Below are 16,432 nucleotides of genomic sequence, written 5' to 3'. Positions count from 1 at the left end.
TATTGTACTGCAGTCTTTACCCTTCTCTGGATAAAGACTGACTTTCAGCTCAACCTTCTTTTTGATATTTTTCTAATTTGCAACTCTCAATAATCCTTGCCTGCTTGTTCTCCTGTTTGAGAAAACTTCAGCAAAATTTGTGGGGAGAACTGGTTGGCAGCAGACCTTGAGTACCAAGCATATCAAGCTGCCCACAGTTTGAGTTGAAAATGGCAATTGGTATCATAGTCCTCATGCCAGAGCCTTGATACAAATGAGTATCCATGGTAAGCTAATCACCCGAACCGCAGTTTAGATGCTGCTGATGTGATTTGTCTGCCAAGGATATTAAAACACCATTGTATAGATTGTGTTTTCATCGAGAAGCATCACATACCTGCAGTCCCTAACCACTAGTCTCGAATATTCGGAAAGACATTATGCATGTGTTGCTGTTAAATGCAAATACCGCATGTAAGATTATGCAGCATTAAAATATTGCTGCCTGAATTGGACTGCGTTTTGGCTACGTGTTAAAAATAAGAGCTAGTTTGTTTGGTTTATGGAGCACAGCTCACCTCTACAAGCAGAATGGCATCCCTGCGGTTCTGCAGTTCTGGAAACCTTATTTGTGCACGCGTTTACAATTAGCAAAAGCTTTGAAAATCCTTGTGTAAGAAGACATGGTGTAGCTGCTGTTGCAGTGGAGGGGAGGGGAGTTGTTTGCTTTTGCTGTGTATGTGATTTCATGGAGGTATCGCTTTACCTCGCTGGTAAAACTCCTTCCCTGTGTGAGGGAAATTCCTGGTTCATCAGTATGGATGCATTGTTTTTACACATTAGAAGTGCTGTGTTGCTGTGTCAATCATCCCGTTAGGATTGGTTTGAGAGCACAGGGCTGACGAAGCTGGGTGTGATTGGCTGCCATATGCTGGGAGGGCTCTGGGAGAAGGAAGGGCTGCAGTCTTTCAGCAACAGAGTTTAGGCTGTGTCTTTGCTTCATCATCTGAGGAAAAATCCCCAGATAAGGCACAAGGCTTTCTGAGTGGGGGTGGAAGGGGAAAATTACAAGCTGCTTATCGTTTCATTTGAGAATGACTTGCCATGATGCGATGGGAAAGATATGGCTGTTTGTTTATATCAGATGTTCCTGTTCCCGTTGGAAATGTGCCGAATAGACAGGGCTAAACAAGGTAGGAGGATCGCTGTCTTTTATTGAATGTTTAAAGAGTTTGCTGCAGTATGCTGCATACTGTCTGTGTTGCTTGGGGGAGTCAGGGAAATGATGTTTCTCCGGTGAATATATTCTGTTTGCGTCCAGTAAGTGGATTTTATGGTAACTTGGTTTCAAAGGGAATTAATTTCTAACGTAAATAGCTCTTGTCAGAAATAGAACGTGAGTATACGCATATTAACGCAAGTAAAAAAAGAAATAGGTCAGTGTGTTTCAGAAGTGCTGTAACCCTAATTGGATTTTTAGCTGGGTTGTTGTCTGGTGGTGCTTCCTAGCTTTCAGAAAGAGAAGGAGTCAACCTGGAAATCTGTGAAGTTTATAGCAGCTATGTTTGAAGATTTAGGTGAATTAGACTGGCTGAGCTGTGTAATTCCCTGTTGGAGGCTTTAACTGAAGCCAGGACTCCTTGTCTTAGACTTGTAGGAGCCATACAGTGAGATTACAATATTTTGCCCCGTTATAAAAGTGTGAGCATTTTTGACTGCACTGTGATTCCCTGTGCTCTTGAAGGCAAGCTGGGAGAGTTTTTTGTATTGTAGTTTAGCTGAGCGTTTCCCCTGCCCTTTCCAGCTCTTTGTCTTGGCAGCAAAAGAGAACCTGTACATGAAAACAAGGTTAATAATATGTGCTGCAATTATCTGGTCATTATACGTTTTTAATGAGAGAACACACAGCTAGCAGTATAACTTAATGAGCAGGCTGGCTTTTAGAGCAATGATTTCACTGTGCTGAGGCACATCAACTTTCTCGCGGAGGAGGAGCCTCAGAAAGGAATGGAGAAGATTTATGTTAAATGCTGTGGAGAGAAGGAAGAGGGTTATTTGGACAGAAATCTGTAAAATTCTGGAAGAGCAGAGCAGTTGTTATGTTTTAGATTGGAAGCAAACTTTACCGTCATATTGCGGAGGGGTCCGAGAACCATTGCCTCATCCTGTGATGTGCTGAAGCCCCATCAACTTTTAGACTGCCATATGTACTGATGGTGCTCAGCGCCTTTCAGGATCCCACACAATTAGTGACCTGAATTAGCGTGCTGTCTTCAATTATGTTATAGCAGCAGTGTTTCATGTAGAGTGTATAATGTAGGGGTTTATTTTTTTTTTTTCCTTCAAGACTCACGGTAAACAGCAAAAAATGTTATCAACTTATTTCTCCTGTAATAGCCATGAACACTGCATATAGATATTTGTATTCAAATAGGATGTCAGTAGAAAAATCAAGAGGAAGACTAAAGATCAATTTCTTAAAGAAGAAATTAGAGAAAAGTACTTCTTACTGCCTAGGAAAGCTTTCAGTGGTGTAATGTTGGGGGAGTTTTAAGATTTTTTTTTTCCTATTCTAGGAACAAGTTACACTAGTTTTAAAAGTATTGCATTAAATAAGTCCTTCCAGACCAACTGTCTACCCCTGCCCTCCCTTTTCCAAGGAGAAGTGCAGGACATGGGCCCAAAATTCCTGATGTCACCTCCTGGCTCCTCGCAGCTGACTCTGCTTCAGAGGAGGTTGATTTAACTTCCCTGTGCCCTGGCTAAATACTTGAAGACCTGCAGTTAGGTTGTTGACACATCTTCAGTTCATGAACCAGATATTTTTAAACCCTGTACTCTTCTAAGTAAAGTCAATCTCGTGTCTTCTGAGAATTTCAAAGTGGGGTAACACGTCAGGCTATAGAGTATTATTATTATTATTATTAAAAATCCATGGGGTATATATATGTACGTTTGCCTATCACTATTGATGTTGAAACGGGTTGCTTGTGTACAGAGCGTGTTAAGCAAGCAAGGCAAAGATTGTTAATTAGAAGCAAGTCAAATAATCTTTTTCAAGCTATAAAATGTGAGCTGAATTTTTAATTTTTGCAAGTAAAACCATTTTCATGCAGAGCTTTTGGAGAAAACTGTTCAGTCCTGTGTTTTGAGACTCCCACTTTCAGATAATTAAAGTGGCTGATTTTTGTACCTTGGAGATTGCAGTGTTTACAATTATCCTTATTATGCCTGACTGCCAAAGTGAAATTTGCATTCATCACTTAATCAAATAGTTTAATACAAGCTATTGACAATCAAGTGACAAAAGGATTTTAAAAACTGTTTCTTGCTCAAGGTGTATTTATACTACTTTATATACTTTATACATATAGGTAAGTGGGCTTTCGTCTTGGGGGGCAGAGGTGGTAGTAAATATTCTGCAATTACATTTTTATGTAAATAATAGCTAATAAAAGTATTTTGGACCAGATTCTGGTACCTCTTTTTATTTAGTAGTATCTTCTCTGCTTAATTGCTCTATGGATTTCATCAGAGCTATTAGTGTGATAACATCTTGCAGTATGCAGTCCGTTTTCAAGGAATAATTGCTGTTTAGAATTAGTTTCTTCATTTTCCTAAGGTAGGATTTTCTAATAAGTTACAGGTCCTGAAGTATAGTGTTTGATTATAGGGTGTTTATAAAGTCAAATCAAATTCTGCATTTGTAAACCTACATTTTACAGAAATCTAAGGTAATTGCATGGTGCTGAGAAAAATAGTTCTTAATGTTATGTGGGATTTCAGGCACTCGGATCTGGTAACTCATCTCTGCTGTGAATGAATGTTCTTCTCTGTTGCTCACAAGTAGGTCGGGAATAACCTGTACTGTGTTTATTTGTAAAAAGCTCTGTAAAATGTTCAGGTTTTATAGTACGAAGAGATGAAAAAAAGACTTAGTGTTCAAATGAAATTCCTCATTAATGATTGCACATATGGTTTTAATTTCCTAAATCGTTAGTTAGACACATTGCTAGGATTTAAATTTCACATAATAGCTACTTGTGATACCTTGTTCTCCAAAGTTACTAAAAAATTTCTGACTTTAAGGAATTTTTAATTTTATTTTTTTTTCTTTCAGGGAAGAAACTTTTTTCTTTTTTTTTTTTTTTAAAAAAAGCCAAATTATTTTACCCCATTTTTTGTGAATGGAGCTGTTACAAAAGCTACAAAAAGAGAATAAAATCACTTGCTTTATAATTTATTAGTATGTATTTTTTTTAATTCAGCATTTCCAGCATTTGATTGTGAAACTAATTGGGTATATTATATTTAATACAATGTGTTTATGGTTAACTAGTGTGAGCTAGAGCTATGTAACTGGTCTGTAATCAGGCTGAAATTACAGCCTGAAGAAAATCAAACTCATTTCAAGAGGCTGTCAGTGCTGACAACTAGTTCAAATAATAGTAGCATTAACTGCTTGGCTAATTAAACTAATCTTCTTATACATTATTAGCAAATGCAGTGACAGCATTTGGTTATTGATATATGAAGTCCAAAGTCGTCTTTTAAAAACAAACCTTTTGGCTGTATTTGAGGTAGAGGGTGCATGAGGAGAAATAAATCGTGCAGACCCATTCTAGAACCTGCCAACTTCTTAATCTCCCCATTTCTTTTTTTAATTATTCTTTTTAATAAGGCTGTTAAGACACCAAGCTCTTCCTCTGACCATGCTGGTGAGACAAAGTTCTTAGTTCAGTATTTTGGGCACACTAAAAAAGGAAAATCTTTGGGACTATGAAAATTAAAGAGCATACCCAACAGGAGATTAAATGTAGAATCCTTAAAACTAATGCAAAGAAATACTAATTACTAATTACGTAGGGGACTGTGTGCTGGTTACTGAAGCTGTTGAGAGCCAGCTGCTTCTGCAGAAGACCTGTAGGATTCCTGGAGCCGTAAGTCTGGCAAAAGGACCTGGTGGGCTTGTAATCGATACCTTAAACTTTGTGTTTTACAGCTCAGCTGTAAACAACAGCTAATAAAGACAGTGGGAGGGATTTAGTAGTGCAGTTGCATGAAGATACGCATCAAGACATAGGAACAGATGGTTCATATCAGAGCTTATGAGTTGTTTTTTTTTTTAGTTTAGATCAATGTTTTTTAAAATCAGTTTCTGAGTGGATGATAAGCAGTGTTTCAGGAAGATCTGGTTGCTGCACATTGATGAACTCATAAATAGAGACAAGGTCAGTCTGGAGGTTCATGTGCTGTAAAATCTTGCTTCCTGCAGGGAGTACAGCACCTCTGACAATAGGCAGGATTAGAGAATACAAGTAAGGAAGAATACAGAAATGTTTTCCCTCTGTAGCTTTATGGATCTAGGATCTGTTAAAATTACCTTTTTTTTTTTTTTCTTTCTTCTTTCTGCTTGTGAATTCTGAAGACAACTTTTCACTGTTCTGGTTTTTTTTTTTTTTGTGATCATTTATAGGAGAGAGGTTTAGCAAATACTGTTTTATTTAACCGTCCAGCATTCTCTCCTATCCAGGCTGAATACTTTTTTTCCCTGGGTCTTTGAAGATTTTTATGTTGTGGGGGTTTTGTTTCTCTTCCTCTCCTTCCCTTCCCTTCCCTCCCCCCCCCTCCGCCCCATATTCTGTTATGTATGCTTCAGGTATACTAAGTGGCTCAGGCCTTTGCTCCCCAATTTCCTGTATTGGTCATGGTTTTTGCACTTTATAGGTGTTATGGGCAGTGTTCTGAACTTGGTCTAAAACTAATCTTAAACTGCAAGTGGCAGGATTTCAGTTTATTTTCAAGCACTCAGAAGAATGATTTTTTTTTTTTTTTTTTTTTTTTCAATGCTAGGTTTCAGCATGATGGGTTTATTAAGAAGAGCTTTAATGCTCTCCTCCGACAGCTCTCTGTGAGAGACCTCCTCGTGACATCAAGGTGGGGGGAAGCAGCCACCTTGTAGGATATCAAAGCCTAGATTTAGTAAATTTTTATGGTTTTTGGGTACTCTTTCCCACTTTTCAGATGGTCTGTGGTGCTGTTCCCAGCAGCTATATGGATGTTTCAAGCATACAGCTGCATTGGTTGTCAGCAAACAGCTCTGGCTGTGCTTCCAGTGGGACAGGCAGGAGCATACCTCTGTGCCTGGTTAATGATTCAGGACTTCAGTGCTGCCTCGCTTTTTTATTTATTTTAAAGGATGCGATAACACGCATGGGATTTCCCTGATGACTGTTCATGCATGGCACAGCATCCTCAGCTACAGCCTCTGCCTGACATTAGGAGACCAGTGTTGGCTTCCACCTTTATCTCCTGAAAGTGCTGAGGCCTGGGGCATGTCCTCTGGCTGGCAAGAGGCTTTTGCAGAGGAGGATGCTGGTGTGTGGGCTGCTTGTGCTAGGGATTGCAGTGCTGCAGTCCTTATTGGCATGCTGAACATGCTCCGGCAGCACGGCGCGCTGCTGTCCTGGAGCTCTTTAAAAGGAGCTTGCCTTTAAAAACTTTGAGCTTTGCATGTATTTCTTTACAATTCCTGTGCATGTTTTAGTTCCCCTCTGCTAATGTTGGGGGACACTTTGGGGCTAGGTTGCTTTACTGCCATAATGTTAAGGGGGCAGGAGGAGCCAAAAATCTCTTAAGATTTTCTTTCTGTGCCACAGTGGAGCAGGCATGAAAGGCTTTGGAAGTGGCTGCACCGATGTGTTTATAAAGCCAGTGCTCCCCCCCCCCGCTTTTTTTTTTTTTTTTTTTTTTTTTTAAAAAAAAAAAGGACCTCATTTAATGCTCATGACTTTGCAGTGGGGCCACTTTCAAAGGCTTTGGTATCCACAGTAGCAGCTCTTTGAAGTGGAAACGCCAGGGGAGAGACAAACCAGCAGCTTAATCCTTGGTGTAAAAAGTCTTAAGTTGTAAGAAGCCACAACATCCACCTCAAGGGGAGAAGTTGGAGAGGTGGGATTAAATCCATCTTCCAGACCTCATCCGTGGAGATAGAAGTGGTTGGGCACTTGTGTTGGACATGAGATATCCAGTCCCTCTCCTCTCTTTTTTCTCACGGTCTTTTTGCCCCCCTTCTTTCCCCGTTCTCTTGAGCAGGACACAACCACCTGAAGGGCAAGGGAGTGAGTCCTGAGAACAAACACGTGTTTCTGCAATGGGTTTTTTTTGCGTTCCCAAATTGGTAAATCATCCCTCTGGAGTGCAGAGCAGGGGGCACAGTTCCTTGTGTGATCTGATGGTCCTCTGTCCAGTTAGGTTGGTGGCTTACTGGTGGCCCCAGGAGATTAAGCCATGCCTTCACATTCTCATCGTCCTGTGGAGATGTCCTTTGGCGTGAGGACACCAGAGACTGAGCTTTTTGGTCTCCAGTGCACATTTAAGTGCCTGAAGATAAGGGGAATGAGTTCACCATCTCTGTGAAATCCATGTTTGAAATAGGAGATGGAAGTATTAAGTTTCTTATGGGAGAACTTGAGGATCAGCATGTCCCTAAAGATCCATAGCCAGCTCTGGCTGCAGAACTAGGCTGCTTGTAAGGGGTTGCAGTCCCTAGCTGGAGAAGGCAAAAGGGTAAGCTGAGGACAGCAGTACATGCCTTGACTGGCGCATGACTCTAGCTGTTAGTCGCCAGGGGTGGGAGGCACTCTGAGGAGGGCTTTCCTTCTCAACCACTGAATTTAGTAGCCATCAGTGATTCTAATGACTATTTAAGTAACCTGATTAAGTTGAAAAATTATTTTCCACTTGTTTATATTTTTGACCTTCAGTACCTCACCTGTCACTTAATTTCACACTCTAGCTGTTTGTCATATGCAAAGATAGAGCTCTCTTTTGTATGGTTTCCCAGGTGGTAATTCACTGAGTCCCCCCTGCCTGCTGGTCAAAATGTAGTGGTCCTCATCATCCATCTGTATGAATGTCATATTCTTTCTGTGGTCAAAAGCATCACTGTGGCCTTTTCATATGTCTGCCCTTTTGTAGCTGTTGTTGGTGCTGGTGCTGTTCTCCTCCTCTTTCCTAGCTCTGCAGTAATCTCTGAGATGGGGTGGCTGTGAACTTGATTTATCACTCAAGAGTTGCATGCTTCGTGACTACACATAGTAGCATAATCCTTTTCTGGTTTTCTTTAATACTGCCAGATCTTCTGCTTGCTTTATACTCCATCAGCTGCTGAGTATTTTGTTGCAGTTTTCATCAAATTGCCCGTAATGTCCACAAGATCTTTCCTCTGTAGTAATGTCTTGTTTGATCCTAGTGTTGTATATGTACTATTTATTACCTTTCAGTTCTTTCCCTCATCTGCATTATTTTGCCTTTGTGTTAAACTGGTATCATTTTATCATCCAGTGTACTCATTATCATGAGAACCTTTTGTAACTCTTTACAGTTGGCTTCAGATACGACTTTGCAAAAATTTTATGTTAACTGCAAATTGCCTTTTTTTGTTTGTGGTTATGTTGCAAAGCAGAGGATGAAAGCTCTGTTGCCAAACTTCATTATGAAAATTACAGTAGAATATTTAAAGTAAAAGCATGATCTTTAACAATGTGATTTTGCTTGGTTTGGGGGCTTTTGTAGAAGTGGTTGACCCTGAACTTCTGGTCTGACTTCAGTCTGCACATCATCTGCAGATGCTTAGCACTTTTAGCTACCATTTTAAACTAAATGTCTTTCAACATTCGTAATACTGACATCATTATGAGAACTAGGTCCCACAAAAATCAGCAGGTTAAAAAGGTGAGATGGTTAATTTGCTTTCATTTTGCTTATTTTTGAGCTTTTAGGATTTGTGTTTTCTTGTTCTTCTCTACAGTTGTCAGAATTGTACTCCTTAATAAAAAAATGACAATTCCTTGTAAACATACTTGTAGGTGAGAAAACTGTGTGAAATGCACTTGATGTTTTCAGCCTTCCAGTGAAATGGGTGAGAGGTAGCTGTGCTGCAGCAGGATTGTGTAGTGGGTCCTTAAACTTGAGGATTCTTGTTTGCTTTTTTTTCTTAGAGAAATGAAATTAAAACACACTTAGTTGTAGTGGTCTGCTTTGGTAAAGATAACTACCTGTATCTCATCCCTCTTGGCCTGTAGATGCCAAAATTTCAGCATGCTTTTTACTTGGGAGAAAGGTAAATGTGCTGGTTTTCATTTCTGGAGTGCTTCACTGGAAGCTAAAAATGGATGCCCTGAAATAGGACTGTAGACACAGCAGGCAAGTTTCTACTTTTCTGATTTTAAAGTACAAAACTTTATTTGTGTGGCTCTATTGGCTCCAGTGCTGCTGTTATGAAATATTGTCGTGCCTTGTGCATCAGCAGGATTATTATTTCTGTATTTTTTTTGTAGTGAATGTTGGACAATAGCAAAGCCAAAAAAAAGGTGGGACCTTAAATTGTGGATTTCCATCCAAATTTACAGAACCATAATAATTAAATTTAAGAACTCCCAACTCTTTTAATATATAAATTTCTTTCCCCATAAGAAATCCTAGAAGCATAAAACTAGAATACCACTGCATCTTTTTAGTCTCTCCCTTTTCTGTCTTTTCAGAGCATAACAGCACTTTTTTTTTGGTAGCAGACAGGCAGTTCTGTTCAGTTGCTATAAAGTGGTACCATGGTTACTCCTATTTCAGATGATGGGCAGAGGAATAAATGTGGAGAAGAGCTTTTCAAGTAGGTTTTCAAGTTGAAGAGCCTATGCATTGTAATAAAGTGGGTATCTCTGTGAAAGCCAAATATTGGTAATGTATACTTTGCAGCTCATAAAGTAGCAGATGATTACTGGAGGGGATAATTTTGCTTGAGAGAGAGCTGGTTAATTTGTTTGGGGTTTTATTCTGGTCTGATTTGATTTTTGTCTTACCTGCTTTGTCCTGGAAATATTCTGTGAAATGGAAAGAGGTCTTATCAAGTGTCAGGGCTATGTATGAAAGCTGGAGGTTAGAAGATGTAAAATCTCTTATTTACAAGCTAAGCTGATACTGCATTAAAATGAGGTACATTCAACACAAAAACTTGAAAAGTTGATTTTTGCAATAGAAATGTGTATAAGTGTAACAGAAGCAGTCTACTTTTTGTGTTTATATGTGGACAATTTTTTATCCCTGAATGTTATGTCGATGTTATTTATTTGACCAAATGCAAAATATTTTTTGTGCCATTTATTGGCTTTGAAAGATAATGTCAAATTTTCTGTGTTACAAAGACAGCGCTATCTATCAAGGTAAGATTTATGAAGGGTTAAAGGAAAATTTTGAATTATGATTTAACATAGAAGTTGTGCAAGGCAATATAAATCATACAGTGCAAAACAAAATGTGGCTTTAAATACCCATTTGGGATTAAGCTTGAAGTACAACAAATGAATTAAACCTTTGAAAAGGACAAAACTGTCAGGACTTATTTTAACCAGTCCAAATTTTCTGCTGCAATGTGAGCAGAAAACTCTCTTTTGCCAAAAGCCAGTTCTACTCAGTGTCACAAGCATATCCATTGCTTTGGAAGCGCTGGTGAACACCGAGCTGTGCTTCACAGTAGTGATGTCCCCAGCAGGAGGGAGAAATCTCTGCAGTTACAGGTAAGCAGAGATGGTAGAGGAAGGTCTGGAAAAGTGCTTTGTCAAAACATTTCTGGGAAATGTGTTAAGTTTTCACTGCAAAGGTATGGCAATTCATTGTGTCAAAGGATGAAAGAACTCTTTTTCAACTTCTCTATTGAAACACAATTTACAGTGTATTCTTGAATAACTCTGTGCTTATCCATTATAATATTTAAGTTACAGTAAGTGATTCAACCATATGAAAATAAAGTTTCAAGATGGAATTGTTTCTGTGTTGCTAAAATACTTCTTTCTCCACTCCTCACCATTTTTACCTTCCATTCAGAGAAGTCATTGAGATGCTGAAATTTCCTTCAGGAAAATAGGAAAGGTGTTTTGGTTTTTTTCCCCTTCCTATTGCTCTCTTTCTGTATTAAATGGCTGAGTTAAAATAGAGAGGGATGTCCTTTAAAGATTGAGAAAATATTTTTATTTAAGACAGGGACGTGCCTGGGTCTGGGACCTAGGAGTAATGGATTAATGCTGCCTACCAGTCAGTATTGCTGCCTGAATCCATTCTCTTTTCAACTTTAAAATAACAGAAATGAAAAGGAAGGCTCTGTACATTAAAGTTGCTTTTCCAAGATACTGGCAGGTTTGGGTTTTTTCCTTCCAGAAATCTGAACGTAGTTTATGTGCCCTTTCACTGTTGCAGACAACTGAACTATGCGCATGGCAGAAAAGTAAGTATGAAGTCATCCAATGTGCTTATTTGCAGGCAAATAAACTTTCTGGGTTTGTTCCTGTGCATCATTTCTGTGTGTGAAGTACTTTGTCTCCTGTTACTCGGGGGGAAGAAAAAAAAAAAAAATTTGTTTTCCAAACTGAAACTGGGTTAAAAAGTAACTTTCCTCAAGTGGTGGCGAGCTTTTTGGACGGGGGGAGACATGTTACACAAATTTAAAACAACAGATCCATATGACCCATTTTTATTGGGTCAGTGCTTCTTAATCAGTGTTCAAGCCAAAAGGAAGGTCAGCAGCAGTACTTCACACCAAACTAAAATTCATCATCCCAGAGACCAGAAAAAAAATGTTTGCTCTGGTAGGCAGCATCTGCAGGCAGTTACTGTGTGCTTCTTCGTTGTAACTCCATTATTTGCCTTGGGATTAAGTAGAAGTTTTCGAGATTTCCAGAAATTCACCAGAACCTGCAAGTAAAAGCTGAGAAAAGCTCTTCTTTGTTTCTCTGCACCAGTTGCAAAAACAGTTTTACAAAAAAAGTATTCCGTTTTTGAACTCATGATACCTATTTGACAACAGAATAGTGGCTCAATAAATGCAGACTTACTTTATTCCAGGGAGAATAGATTTCTATTCTATATTGTCAAACACAACACAGGTAGCCTGTGAAGTTTTAAATGTTGGTTGGTTTTCTATTTGGGTTGTTTTGTTTTGTTTTGGGTTTTTTTTGTGAACAAATAAATGGCATGAATTTTGAAAAGAGAGTAATTTACTGACATCCTCACATTGAGCTTGATTGGATATTTTCTTTACTTGCCTTGAAGGACCAGAGATAATCAGGCAGGAAGCAATCTCTTTGTTCCAACACAAAAAAGCAACTTACCTTCAGGAGAGTCCAATAACCTGTTGAATACTACCTTTTCTTCTCCTCTAGGGCCATTACTGGTTTCTCCTTGACTGGGAAGAGGCTGTTGGAAAAAATGGCTTTTAATGAAAGATTTCAGCTTCTGTTATATAAAACATATGCTGTCTGAATGTTAGCATAAAAACGTTATTAAAAAAAAAAATAATTGAATTGTCTTTGAAGCACTTGATAACAACCTGCTATTCCATAGGTGACTTTCAATTTAGGTGGCTGATCATCTCTTTAGCTCCTATACGATATAAAGTGTTCTGGCAGAGATGCTTAATCTGGCTTTGCATTATGTCCCATGATATACGTAAGAACTAAAGCACTTGCATATGTTCTGCTTCATGAGGATTTCTTTAGGTTTGGAAGTAAATAAAACTGTCGTTGCGTGTTATGTTCATGGTACTAATGGAGAGAGAAGGGGGAATTGAATCCTTGCAATAAAATGGCTGCTAATGAAGGCTTGCTTGGGCAACCCTCTGAGAAGTAAAGACACTATAGAGGTTTCTTCCTTTCTCTGTTGGAAGCATGCTCCCATTATTATGAGTTGCTGCTTCCAAAATGTGTTGAGATGGTTGTGAAATGCTCTAGGACTGGCAGAATGCAATTGGGAGTGCCTCACCTGGGCTTCTTTGGACATGCTCCTTCTCTGTTGGATTGCTAAGAAAGGATTGCTTCTGGAAATGGTCTTAGGTGATGCGACTTGGGGTGCAGAAGAAGGGGTCTTGGTATTTCTTCCTCTTCTTGTAGGTTTTAAAGGTGCTTTTCTCCAAGCTCCCTTTTTGCTGGGATGAACAGGCACATTCTCACTTCACGTTTAACCCATTCAGGGATAATAAAAAACCCAGTAACAACACAGATTTACTTAAGGAGGTTTGTAATCAATCATCTTACTCCCCAGCACCATTTGCTGTTTTCAAATTTTTGTAAGTCTCCAAAGTCCTGAAGTGTTTACTTCCATATCCATGTTCCTCTCCTGGGAGTCCAGGCTTTTGTCAACAGTTATGAAAACGAGCCAGGCTCCCTCTTGATACCTTACTTTCCACACACGATGAAAGACAGTTCTGACAGAACAGCATTCAAAAAGGGAGTGGGCAAATCCATGGGAGAAAAAGCCAGGAAGACCTATTAAATACAAAGACATCAGTTACAGGTTGCTGGGAGAAGATTCATGGGAATTATCATGCTCTGCCTGCCCTGATTTTGCACTTCTCTGTAGACATCTGGTCTTGGCCATGATTGGAGACTGGGTACCGAGTGAGATGGACTCTTTGGCTAACCTGCTAAAGTCATCCTTGTGTACTTTGGCATCCTGCTCTCAGGTTACAAATGGAGAAAACAGCACAGCAATGCAGGTATTTTACCCAGAACAGCAGTGCTCCTTGGATTTTGCACAGGGAATCCGTACAGCAAAAAGGGTATAGTGATTAAGAGGCGAACGGAGTTAATAGCATAGGTAGTGCTCTTGCTGCCCTTGCCTTGGGAGCTTTGTTTGGATGTGCCATGCAACTTCCCAGAGCTGGGTAATTTTTTGGAGTATATTATTAATAAAGCTGTTGTCAGTCTTGAACATGTTTTCAGCTTGCAAATTCAACATATCTTAATTTGCATGGTTTATTGAGACCTATCCTTGTCTTTCAGTACAGAAGGATGCTGTTTGTCACGCAAATACATCAGTAAGAGTTCTGCCTTATCAGCTTAGTAGGAAACCAGAGTAGAGAAAATAGAAAATTGACAACAGCCTGGGCTCTTTTAAATCATGCTCCTGTGTAACAGCATGTTGTCGGTCATTTGGCCGGTGAGAACAGTCATTTGATCATGCATTCCCTCCATTCCAGTCTATAAAAATTTCACAGTACATAAGCACACTTTTTCTATAAATATTTTTACAGTCCTAAAAAAAATTAAATAAATACAACGCATGTCTGCAGCTGGATGTGAGTACAAGCCCCTAGTGCACTGGGGTACCCTTCCCTGGGTAATTTGGTTTGATTAATAGGTATTATATGGTGCTCTCTGCCAAAAGCAAAACATTTGTTTCCACAATAGGCCAAGTGATAACGTCATTGCTGCCGGGGATGATAACCCAGAAGGCACAGAAACAGAAATCGCTTTTGCCGTCCTGTCAAGGTGGGAGCAGAATTTTCTGTGTGAAATTCATACACTTAAAAGGATAAAATCAGGATTCTTTGGACTTAGAAACAAGAAGTGTTTCAGTTACAGATGGTGAGAGAAGGTATAATCCAAGAGGGGAAGAGAAGGTTAAGTGGAATGAAATGAATATCATTCCGGGGGGAGGAGTTTGCTAGAAGAAGAAAAACTGTTTTCTACAATTGTGTTTTAACCAAAGCGTAATGAGCATTGGTTTTTATCAGCATAACTTCCGAAGCACTTTGTGTTGGAAGGTACTCCTGTGGGCTCAAGTCATCTACAGCCTTAAAGTTCAGGAGAAGTATTTCATGGTCCATTAGCAAAGTAGTACAGTGGATGGTGGATGTGTCCTAAGCTGGTGTTTAGCAGTCAGGTACACCTTCCTCCTCACCTGCTTCCCTCGGGACAAAGGACATTAGCGTTATTATGTTGTAAAGTCCACTTCAAAGTAAACCGGCAGGCTTTAGTAAGAAGCTCACTGCCATACTGTAAGTAGTGTGGGACATGCTAAAGAGCCTGAACTTGGCAAATTAGCGATCTTTACAAGGAGAATATGGCTCATTTAGCAAAACTGATATGTGGAGGTCATGCTCAATTTAAATAAAACAGACTGATATTTTGTAACCTGTCCGTGGACTTCTTCTGGGTTAATAGAATAGGATTGACTCTGGGTTCATCTGAATTACAGCTGACAAGTGTTCATCTCTGGTGTATAACAGGAAAGGAGAGATGTTGCAACAGTTATCTCCAAGTCAAGCAAATAAAATAAATAATGGTTCTTTTGTAAGTTGAGGCACTTTTGACTTCACCTGAGTTTAGGTCAAATTAATGCAGGAACCGGGATTAGAATTTTAGTCATTTTGGCTCCCAGCTACCTGGTCAACTTCATGGGTTGCTTTCCTGTTAGGGCAGTTCTGGCTTCTCTTTTGAGCGATGCTGGTTTGCTCAATGCCAAATGGAAGCTACTTAACATCTTAATGTGGAAAAAACTCCTTAAAATAATTAAATAAATGTTTGTAAATTTAATTTGAAATTTGTAGAAGAAAATGCATTCACTATAATTGTGGGGTTTTCTTTAATTTTTATGGTAGCAGAAAGGTTTTCCCTTCATATTTGCAATCAAAGAATAAATAATGTTTCACGGAAGTCTGTCTTGTTTTCCCTTGTTTCTTGGAATATAGGGAATATTATTTTTTGTGACTTCACAGTAGTTCTGTGAAGAGCCAGACGCCTGGTTCTAGTTTTAATGCTGTCATTTTACTGAACTATACCAAGACATTGCTAAACTCTACTGCAAGGCACCGGAAGAGGTTGCCCAAAGAAGTGGTAAATGCGCTATCTCTGGCAGCGTTCAAGGCCAGGTTGGACAGAGCCTTGGGTGACATCGTCTAGGGTGAGGTGTCCCATCCCATGGCAGGGGGGTTGGAACTAGATGATCCTAAGGTCCTTTCCAGCCCTAACTGTTCTATGATTCTGTGTTACCCAGTCTTACTCAATATCTAGTATTAGGTTACATATCAATAATACGAATGTTAGAAATTGGCTCAAGAGAAGTGTATGAAACTCATATAGTACTCATATAGAAACTCGCATAGTACTCAGTGGGTGAACAATACCTCTGTGCTGTCGCACTGCCTTCTGGCCCTGTTTCCTAATCCGGTTGGCTGATGGAGTGAGAAAAGCCTATTCGCCACACAACAGTCTCTTGAAGAATGTAATTTGTTCATATGTGATTAACAAGCTCACCGACTGTCACATTATTTGTCTGTAAAATTACTTTTTTAAATTCACATTTGCATACTCTGACATAAGATGCTCTAAGATCTTAGTTAGCAGGGGATTTTGCACGGTGAGGCTTAAATTAGTATGTGATGACAGAGAGTCAGCCTTGCTCTCCAGTGACAGGGAGCACATCCTGTGGGACATAGCTTCATAATTACAGGAACTGGCAGGGAGGAGCCAGACCTGCTGCAGGTGGGGTGGGAGGGAGGGAGAGGGGATGCAGCCTGTGCTGTCATACCCTGTCATGCCTGCTTTGCTCTTTACTCCATCAGGCGTGGGGCACTGGCTTCCAGCTTTAGCCTAGGATTAAGATGTAGCCTTGGTTCCTCAGC

The sequence above is a fragment of the Psittacula echo genome, assembly GCF_963264785.1.
Source record: "Psittacula echo genome assembly, chromosome: 3".
Taxonomy (NCBI): domain Eukaryota; kingdom Metazoa; phylum Chordata; class Aves; order Psittaciformes; family Psittacidae; genus Psittacula; species Psittacula echo.
Note: the sequence above shows the minus strand (reverse complement) of the source record.